The sequence below is a fragment of the Setaria italica genome, chromosome I (assembly GCF_000263155.2).
Source record: "Setaria italica strain Yugu1 chromosome I, Setaria_italica_v2.0, whole genome shotgun sequence".
In the NCBI taxonomy this organism is placed as follows: domain Eukaryota; kingdom Viridiplantae; phylum Streptophyta; class Magnoliopsida; order Poales; family Poaceae; genus Setaria; species Setaria italica.
Window position 1 is genome coordinate 10,711,317 of NC_028450.1, and position 8,520 is coordinate 10,719,836.

Sequence of the window (8,520 nt, forward strand, 5' to 3'; positions counted from 1 at the left end):
TGAGCCAAAGCTAGTCAACAAAGGCCGTGCATCCTGACATGGCGGTCAAGATGGCAAACACGCACTTCCACCCGTGCAGTTCCAGAAAGGAGGTCGGTCACGGGCGACATCAATCTATCGACTGAGAGACGGAGACCCCGAGGGGACGGCCCGACCCGAGCGAGTAAATGGAAAAGCTGCTCCAGGTAGGGCACAAAATCAACTATTTAGGTTTAGGGTTTGGTTGGGAATGCTCTGCTTCAAATTTTTCAGTTGGGCTCTAAATTCATCTTGCTAAACATCTCCAGTTCTCCTAGCACCAACTTCAAAAAAAAAGATGGATCTAGGAGCCAACTCCAAGGTTTTTTTGGAGCACCTCGAGGGGTGCTCCGAAAACACTAATTTCAAACTTTCTCGTGGAGTTGGGAGTAATTACCTACCATACCACCGGTTATACAACTTACCGTTTCGATCCCGTCGCTCCTTCCCTCACCTCATCGAGCCTCCACCGCCACCACCTCAGCGATGGCGCCACCCCGACCCCGGTGCCCAACCTCTTCATCTCCGACGCCGCCCTCCTCCACCGCTGCGCCGCTGGTGGCGACGACTGTGACGGCCTCCGCTACGGCCACGCCTCCAACCTCCCACCGCAGCTACCACCGGCTAGGCCATGAGCCGTGGCTGCTTCCCGCAAGGCCTTGTAGGGGTGCTAGGCCGCGGGGCCGCCTTCGTCACGCCGCACGCCGGGCAACGATAACGCGACCCGGTGGCGCCGAGGATGCGGTGGCATCGGGCTGCTGGGGCCGTGCTTTGTTGCCCGCGTGGGCGTCGGCCTACGGATCGGTGCCGCGTTTCCCCGTGGGCACCGGGTTGCTGGGGTCGCGCCAGCCGGCGGAGCGATGCCGCCACGCGTCGGGGCCGCATTTCCCATGGGCGCTGGGCTGCAGGGGCCGTGCCGGTCGGCGGAGCGACGCCGCACACGTGCCTGGCTTGTTGCCTGCGCGGGCGTTGGCCAGCGGCGTCTGCGGAGCTCCTCATGGCCTCCAATGTACACTGACACGTGGGTCCCACAATACATGGGTACAATAGACAATACACATAAAAATATCATGTTCCTAGAGCTGGAGTTTTCTCATTTGCCAAACAGGTGCAACGGCTCCATGTTTTCGTGGATTTAGTGAAGTGGAGCTGAAGGAAGGTGGAGATGGTGGAGTGGAGCTGTTTTTTCTGGAGTGGAGAGGTCCAAACACGCCCTCGCTCTGGCCGGACCTGGAGCTTAGGAAAGTTAAAGGCAAGAAAAAGAATGAAAGCTTGAAGCTTCACATAATGAAATCTGAATACAAGACCTTTAGCTCGTTACAGCCCTCCAAGACAAATGAAATGCTTCCTTCTTCCATTTCTACTATTCTCAGTGGCGGATGCAGGCCAACAGGCAAGCGGGCTCATCCACCCCATCCTTCTTCCTCCTCCTCTCTCTTTTCTTCTTCCTCTCCTTCATCTATAGTCAAAAATTGTTTTTTTTGTGTGTGTGGTGGTGGTGGTGGTTGGGGGGGGGGAGGGGGTTGTTAGAGCCGCTTAGACCCACCCCTGATCAGCCTATCACCGCTAGATGGTCATCTTGTCAAAAAAACATGCAAAAACAACTCTTCGGCACGACACAAACTCATGACCATCAACAAGTATCTTCACTCCAAAAGAACCTTGATGATTAACGTTAACGGTTGGAACTTTGGATAATACCCCCAAGGGGGACATGACAAGACAAAATGGGATGGGAGGAACTAGGGCGATACAACCTGAGAGCATCAACGTCGTAGATACTAGCCGAAGCCAAACAAGGCTTTTTGCCTGAAGCGCCTTTTGGGTAAAACCTTTGGACTTCCCACACGACACACTGCATCCATAACGAGGGACATCATATGATAAATGTATAAACTATCAAGTTTTACCAGTAAATCTGATTTTTATGTGAAATTTGATACTATTAAGTATATATAATAAAATAACTAGAGTTTTACCTGTATATCATATACTTTGTGGAAGACTACCTTAGTCATGTTGGTGAAAGTAGCGAAGATGTTTACGACCTTTTTCCATTCACGTGTTGTGATTTCTGTGGAAGCAACTTTGGCTTGCATTAGCCCTTGAGCGCAAGTATAGGGATGGCAATCGGGCGGTTTTGGACCCGAGAGCCACGGGTTTCAGAATCGACAGGGCATCTACTAATTCGGAACTTAATTTTAAAGCCATATTTCAACCCGGACGCTTTTGGGATGCTTCTAATAACCAACGAATGGCAAGTGTAGGGGTGGGTCTGAAATTCCCCCCACGGGTCTCGGGTTCGGGGACCCGACACATGGTGGGTGCGGGGCCGGGTTAAAGATTTCCCCCGCGGGGGTCATGGAGCCCCAAATTTGACCCACGAAGCACAGCTGCTGCCGCACCAGCCTGCCTATCACTCACCCGCACCGGCCTACTCCACGCCTCTAGCCTAGCAGCCCTCCAACCCCTTCTCCTCTCACCCGCTCTCCCCATGACCCTTGCCGGCCTCCACCCCATCCCTAGTTCCCAGCAGTGGCGGCGACCGTCGCGTCGTTGCACCGCCAACCCACCGCAGGCCTCAGCCGCGCCGCCCCCTGCCTCGCACCCTCGCCCTCACCCGCACCCTCTCCCTCTCTCGTGCCCCTCGCCCTCGCCCACGCCACTCCTTGCCTTGCACCCTCGCCCGCGAGCACCGCCTGCGATGACGGCGGCGCGAACCCCTGCAACACGGTGACAGCGGTGCGGACCCCACAGGTGGCAGTGCCTGGGATCCTTACCGGCTCGCTGGAGCCGGCAGGCAGCGCAGCCCTTGCAACGTGGCGGCGGCGGTGCGGCCCCCACGGGCCGACGGCTTAGGTGTTGGGGGACCCGCCAGGTTTCAGGCACCTGCGGGTTTCGGGGTTGGGGCAGCATTTCCACCCGAATGGGATTTCAGTTCGGAGCGGGTTTACTGTTCAGGTTCGGGGGCGGTCCGTGGAAGCTTCACCCGGCCCCGACCACTCCGTTGCCATCCCTACTCAAGTAGACATGACTAACAGATATCGCTATGCCTTAGATTTACCCATCTTTATGCTTTTATCATTTTATTGATAAATAGATGTTTCCTTAAAAATAATGATGAAAATAAGGATGTAAAATTCTTCTAAACACATATTTACGATATTATAAATTTTGGAAAAAAAATCCAAATTACTCCCCTTAAATATAGGCAATGTTCGGATAACCCTCTAAAATGTTTCTTGATTTAGTTTACCTCCTAAACTATAACATTTGATTCAATTTACCCCTTGAGATAATTTATATTTTTTGTTTCTCCATACACAAGTGGAGCATTAAGTTAAAAATTTACAACATAATAACATACATCATAACACATGTTATAAAAACACATCATGATTCTTTTATCATTATTTTATTTAGATGGGTATGATTTAATTAACGATAAATTAGTTCTTGGATATACTCCCTCTGTTTTAAATTATAGGTCGTTTTGGCTTTTCTAGCCAAAATGACCTTTAAATTGGGACGGAGGGAGTACAAAATTATATGAAACATAATGACGAAAAATTCATAATATATTTTTTGACATACATTGTGATGTCCACTACCACCCTGCAAAATTTAAATTAAAATTCAACTTATGTATGGAGAAAAAAAAAACAAATTATGTTAGGAGGTAAATGAACTCTATAGCATAATTTAGGGGTAAATTGAAAAAAAATTAGATTATTGGGTTATTCGGACTTTGGCTATACTTGAGGGTATACTTGAGGGTAGTAATTTGAACTTTTGATTTAATAAATTTTTGCATGCTAAGTTAGTGCTCGTTTCAATGTTCAGTAGCCATCCATTTAAATTAACAGACTCGATTACCATTGTTTTATGATCCAGATATCCCCTTCTCTTACTGGTGTTCCATTCGGCACCAATAAAGTCAAACGATCCTCCAGCCCTATCTTGTTGATCTCTCTATCTTATTGATGTTCCATCTGATATGGTTGCGTCGATGGATGGCGGTCCATGGGACCGATTTGGATGGGGTCGGGACACGTCTTCATATGTTTCTCCAGCGGTTTTGTGGATCTTTTTCAAGACGGGCGACTATAGTGGTCATCACTGTGCGATTGGGGGTTTCGTCAAATCTTGCTTGGTTCTCTGTTTATATTTGTCCCCTCTTTTGCTGACGATATGAGGATCGATGGTAATCGAGAACAGCACAGATTGGTCATGGTTGTGATGGATGCGATAGAGAGAAGAGAAGACTGTTAAATTTAACAGCAATTTTTTGGCAATCTTTTCTATACTTGTTCTTATTTTCCTTAATATAAATCATATGTTATGTAAGGGACCTTTTTTCGTCAAAGATAATTATGTGTTCTTTAAGATGCATAGAAATTCTTTATTCAGCCTTTGCATAATGTCAACAATATACATGGACGTTACAGTATATGGCCGAATGACCAATGTACTACGTTAATTAGCCGTATAACTTAAGCAGGCTGTTTTGGGTAGTGCATGCTCGGCATGCGATTATTCTTCTACTTGCTCTTACACTTCGTGGATGCTCACCGGGTAACGATGGATGCACCCGGCCCACGCTCTGTCCGGCTCGCTCGCCGGACGCAGGCACTCCCACACCGCGCTGTTGCACTTGAACCCGGACCCAAACCCTAGCATCCACACCCGGTCGCCCTCCCGCATCCGGCCCATGGCCTCCACGTACGCCAGCTCGTACCACACCGAGCTGCTCGACGTGTTCCCGAACCGGTGGAGGGTCATGCGCGACGGCTCCACATCCTCGTCCGACAGGCCGAGGCTGCGCTGGACCCTGTCGATCACCGCCCGCCCGCCAGCGTGGACGCAGAAGTGCTCGAACGCTGCGCGGAAGTCCGGCCGGTACGGTGGCCTCGCATGGCCCCCGAAGAGCTTGCCGGCGCCGAGGGACAGCGCGAACCGCAGCTGCTCGGAGAGCGGGAGGACGAGCGGCGCGACGGCGGTGATGTTGGCCGTCAGCGCGTCGCCGGCGACGGCCAGGAGGTTCTTGGACAGATTCACCCCCGTGTTCCCCTCGGCGTCCTCCTCCTGGAAGACGCACCGGTAGGAGCCGCCGTCCGCGGCGCCGGCGGTGAGCGTCCTCACGACGTCCCTCAGCCGGAACCGCGCGGCGGCCGGCGACGTCGAGAGCAGCGCGGCGGCGCCGCCCATCCGGAACAGGATGTTGGGCAGCTGCATGGCGCGCTCCAACCCCACGTAGAAGTTGGACGTGATGGTCTCCGTCGATACGACCAGGGCGTGGGACCCGTAGGGCGCCGCCTGCAGGAGGCTGGACGCGAGCCCCACCGCGATCACTCCGGCGCTGCACCCCATCCCGGACAGGTTCGCGCAGCGGACGTCGCCGCGGAGCTTGTACCTGTTCACGATCATGTCGGCGAGGGACGGCGCGGGGCAGAACACGCTGCAGTTGACCACGAGGACGTTGACATCGCTAGGGCTGATCCTTGTCTTCGCGAACAGGTCGTCCACGGCGGAGAAGACGACGAGCTCCGCCTCGGCGAGGGCCTCGCCGAAGCTGCTGTAGGGGGGGATGTAGTGGTCCGCGGGAGGGAGGCTGCTCTCGTCGCCGATGCCGCTGCGCTCGAGCATGCGGGTCATGAAGCGGACGCTGCCGTCGTCGAGCGAGGAAGGACACGAGGTTCGCGTGCTCGATGAACGTGGACGTGGGGACGCGGTAGGTTGGGCTGGGGCGGAAGCAGGCGTAGTCGACGAGGTACACGGCGCGGCGGCGGCTCATGAGGTGGCGCGCGGCGACGATGCCCGCGGGAAGGACGGCGGCGAGGAGGAAGAAGAAAAGGTGGGGTGGTGTTATGGTGTGGAGCCAAGTGAGTAGCATCTCAATCAGGAGCAACAATGTCCTACGTTGTTGAAGTATAGTGCCTGCAAGGACAAGGGCAGCAACAGCGAGGCCGCATTTGTTGTTCATGATGCGTTTGTAGACGAACGAAGTACTGTAGTAGCCTAAATGTGATGCTGAGCTTATTCTTGTTCGACACACTTGCGTGTGGACGATGTAGTATGCATGACGAGGGAGGGAGAGTGTGTCGATGGGAGGGTTTTAAAGCCGTAGGCATGTTTTGATCGTATATTCATGGGATGGAGCGAATCAGGTATGGTACACACAGTTAAGTATCGTTATCAATTAGTTATATAAGTGTACCCACCGTACAACAATTTATTTATATGATTATATCACTTTAGTGCAATAAAGTAAAATGTACTAGTTTTGTAATTTTCTTCTCTAAAATTAGATAGTTATGTATTTTATATACCAAACCAGTTTTTTTAAATACATATATAGGGAAACCCACCTTTGAAACAAGCTACATGGCAAATTTGTCCTACTTTCGTAGTTTTCAAGTTAGCTTGCCAAAATCGGAATCTATTGATACTTTAATGGTAAAAATTGGACTTCTTTCTCAATTAATTGATGGAGCAACTCATGGCATAGTTGATTTTCTTTCAAAATTTAGAACATAGTTGAATCCACATCACAGCTGTCAGCCATTGGATGAGCATTGGATGCCCTCACCTAATTCTTGATTCTTCATTCAAGTATTGCAAAAGAATGATATTCATCCCTCGTATTTCATTTGGTGCAAATCAATTTCTTAACTAACTAAATCGGCGCATTTATCATCCCCACCTTAGTCTAACAATGATTTAGTGTCATATAACATCGGTTTAAGTCATGTACGTCTAATGTTGAGTCAATCACTATAATAATTCGATGTGAATCGGTTACGTTAATTTTTCAGATAAAGTTTTTATGAGATAGCCAATTTAGAGGATTTACTGAATTTTTTAAGTTTTATATCTTCAACTCAGCATATTACATCACTAAGCAGATTACTCAGATGATTACGTGGCATAAACCACCATTAGATATTTAGATGGTACTAGACCATTATTAAACTAAGTGGGGATGATAATGCATTAGTTTAGTTAGTTAAGCGATATATTTGCACCAAATAAAATATGGAGGATGAATGTCACACTTTTACTATACTTGAGGGATGAAAAATACACTTTTTCCTTCTTTCTATGCTAAGTCCTCTTCCTCCTGCAAAGTTGATCGTGGTGGAATTTGTTCATCCGGGTTCGAATCATCAGCTTGTATTTTTCAATATTTACTGAGGAAATCAACAACGCTATTTTTTCTGTGGTAGATAACATATCTGTTAACAGTGAGATACTTTTGGTGAATTTGTTAATCTCAAGATCTGCTGATCAATTATTTTAGATGTGCTCATAAAAGATAAGGTGCGCGCGCGGATACGAGAGCCGTGCACATCTCTATTATTTTCATAGAAAAAAAATCCTCACCTTCCCCGTGCCATCTTGCCATGCTACCCCACAATGCGTTGCTTGTGCCTTCGTCGCCTTCAATAATCCGCTGCCACCTCCTAACCACTCTATTTTTGTTGCCTGCGTTGCAGTGCAGAACCCGACCATACTGCCTTCTTTGATGTGACTCCAGCTGCCCAATCAGACCATACTTACCTTCTTTGATGTGACTCTAGCTGCCCAATCACTGCACACGCCAAGTCTCTTTTTTGGCCTTATGTGGAACGTGTGACTCTAAGATGCTGGAATAGGGAAAATATAGATTTAGAGTTACAATTTATATTATCCTATTAAATGTACTCCCTCATATATATTATAACGATCTCAAGACAATAGTAAGTAGTCCCTCCTATTACATCATATGGAAGTGTTTCAAAAAATAAATCCCATAATTTACCAAATTTGTACTGTATATACAATCTAAAAAAAATCTTAGATTAAGTATTTGTCAAGTTTGAATTTTGGGCAGCATTTGTCCCTTATAAAGAGTAAAGGGTACTAACAATTACAGCTACAAACGAAATTTCAAAGGCTTAGTAGAGTTTGCGCTGGAGCAAATCGTACCAACTATGGAATCAGAAACTAATTAAGGTGCTAATCAATAAACAAAGCTTCTGAATATAATCTCTGGGTTAAAAAAAGAATCAAGGCTAAGGAACCACCGAATTTGAAAATGTTTCTCAAATTCTAAAAGAAAGGGAAATGATTTCAGTTTACCACAAAGGAGAGTACACTACCATTCAAATTTCTACTCCAACCATGGATGCACAAGGAGTTAGCATTGAGAAACATAAAAGATAACCTGCAGGTGGACTTACCATTTAATTTGGGTGGTGACAGGTCACAAGAAAGTGAAGTGCCGGCAAAAGCAGGCCAGTGAACACAGCGAGCGAGCGAGCTAGCTAGCTCGTGTGGCTCGTCCGACAACCCCTGCCGGCCAGCCTTTCCCAGTGTCGCGCGTCTCCGTCTCCAATACCCTTCCTCGTCGAGCGCAGTCACATACGCACACGCCACTCCGTCTCCCAAAGGAGTCACCCGTTCGCATACCCGGAAAGGCACATGCTATTGCTTCACTTCACCCTTCTGGGATCCTAAATT

The 8,520-nt window shown here is 48.7% G+C and overlaps 1 pseudogene; it reads right to left on the bottom strand.

Annotated features, from left to right (window-relative positions):
* Positions 1-4,400: 4,400 nt before the first annotated feature.
* LOC101760587 lies at positions 4,401-6,087 on the bottom strand (annotated as a pseudogene).
* Between the last annotated feature and the right edge of the window lie 2,433 nt (positions 6,088-8,520).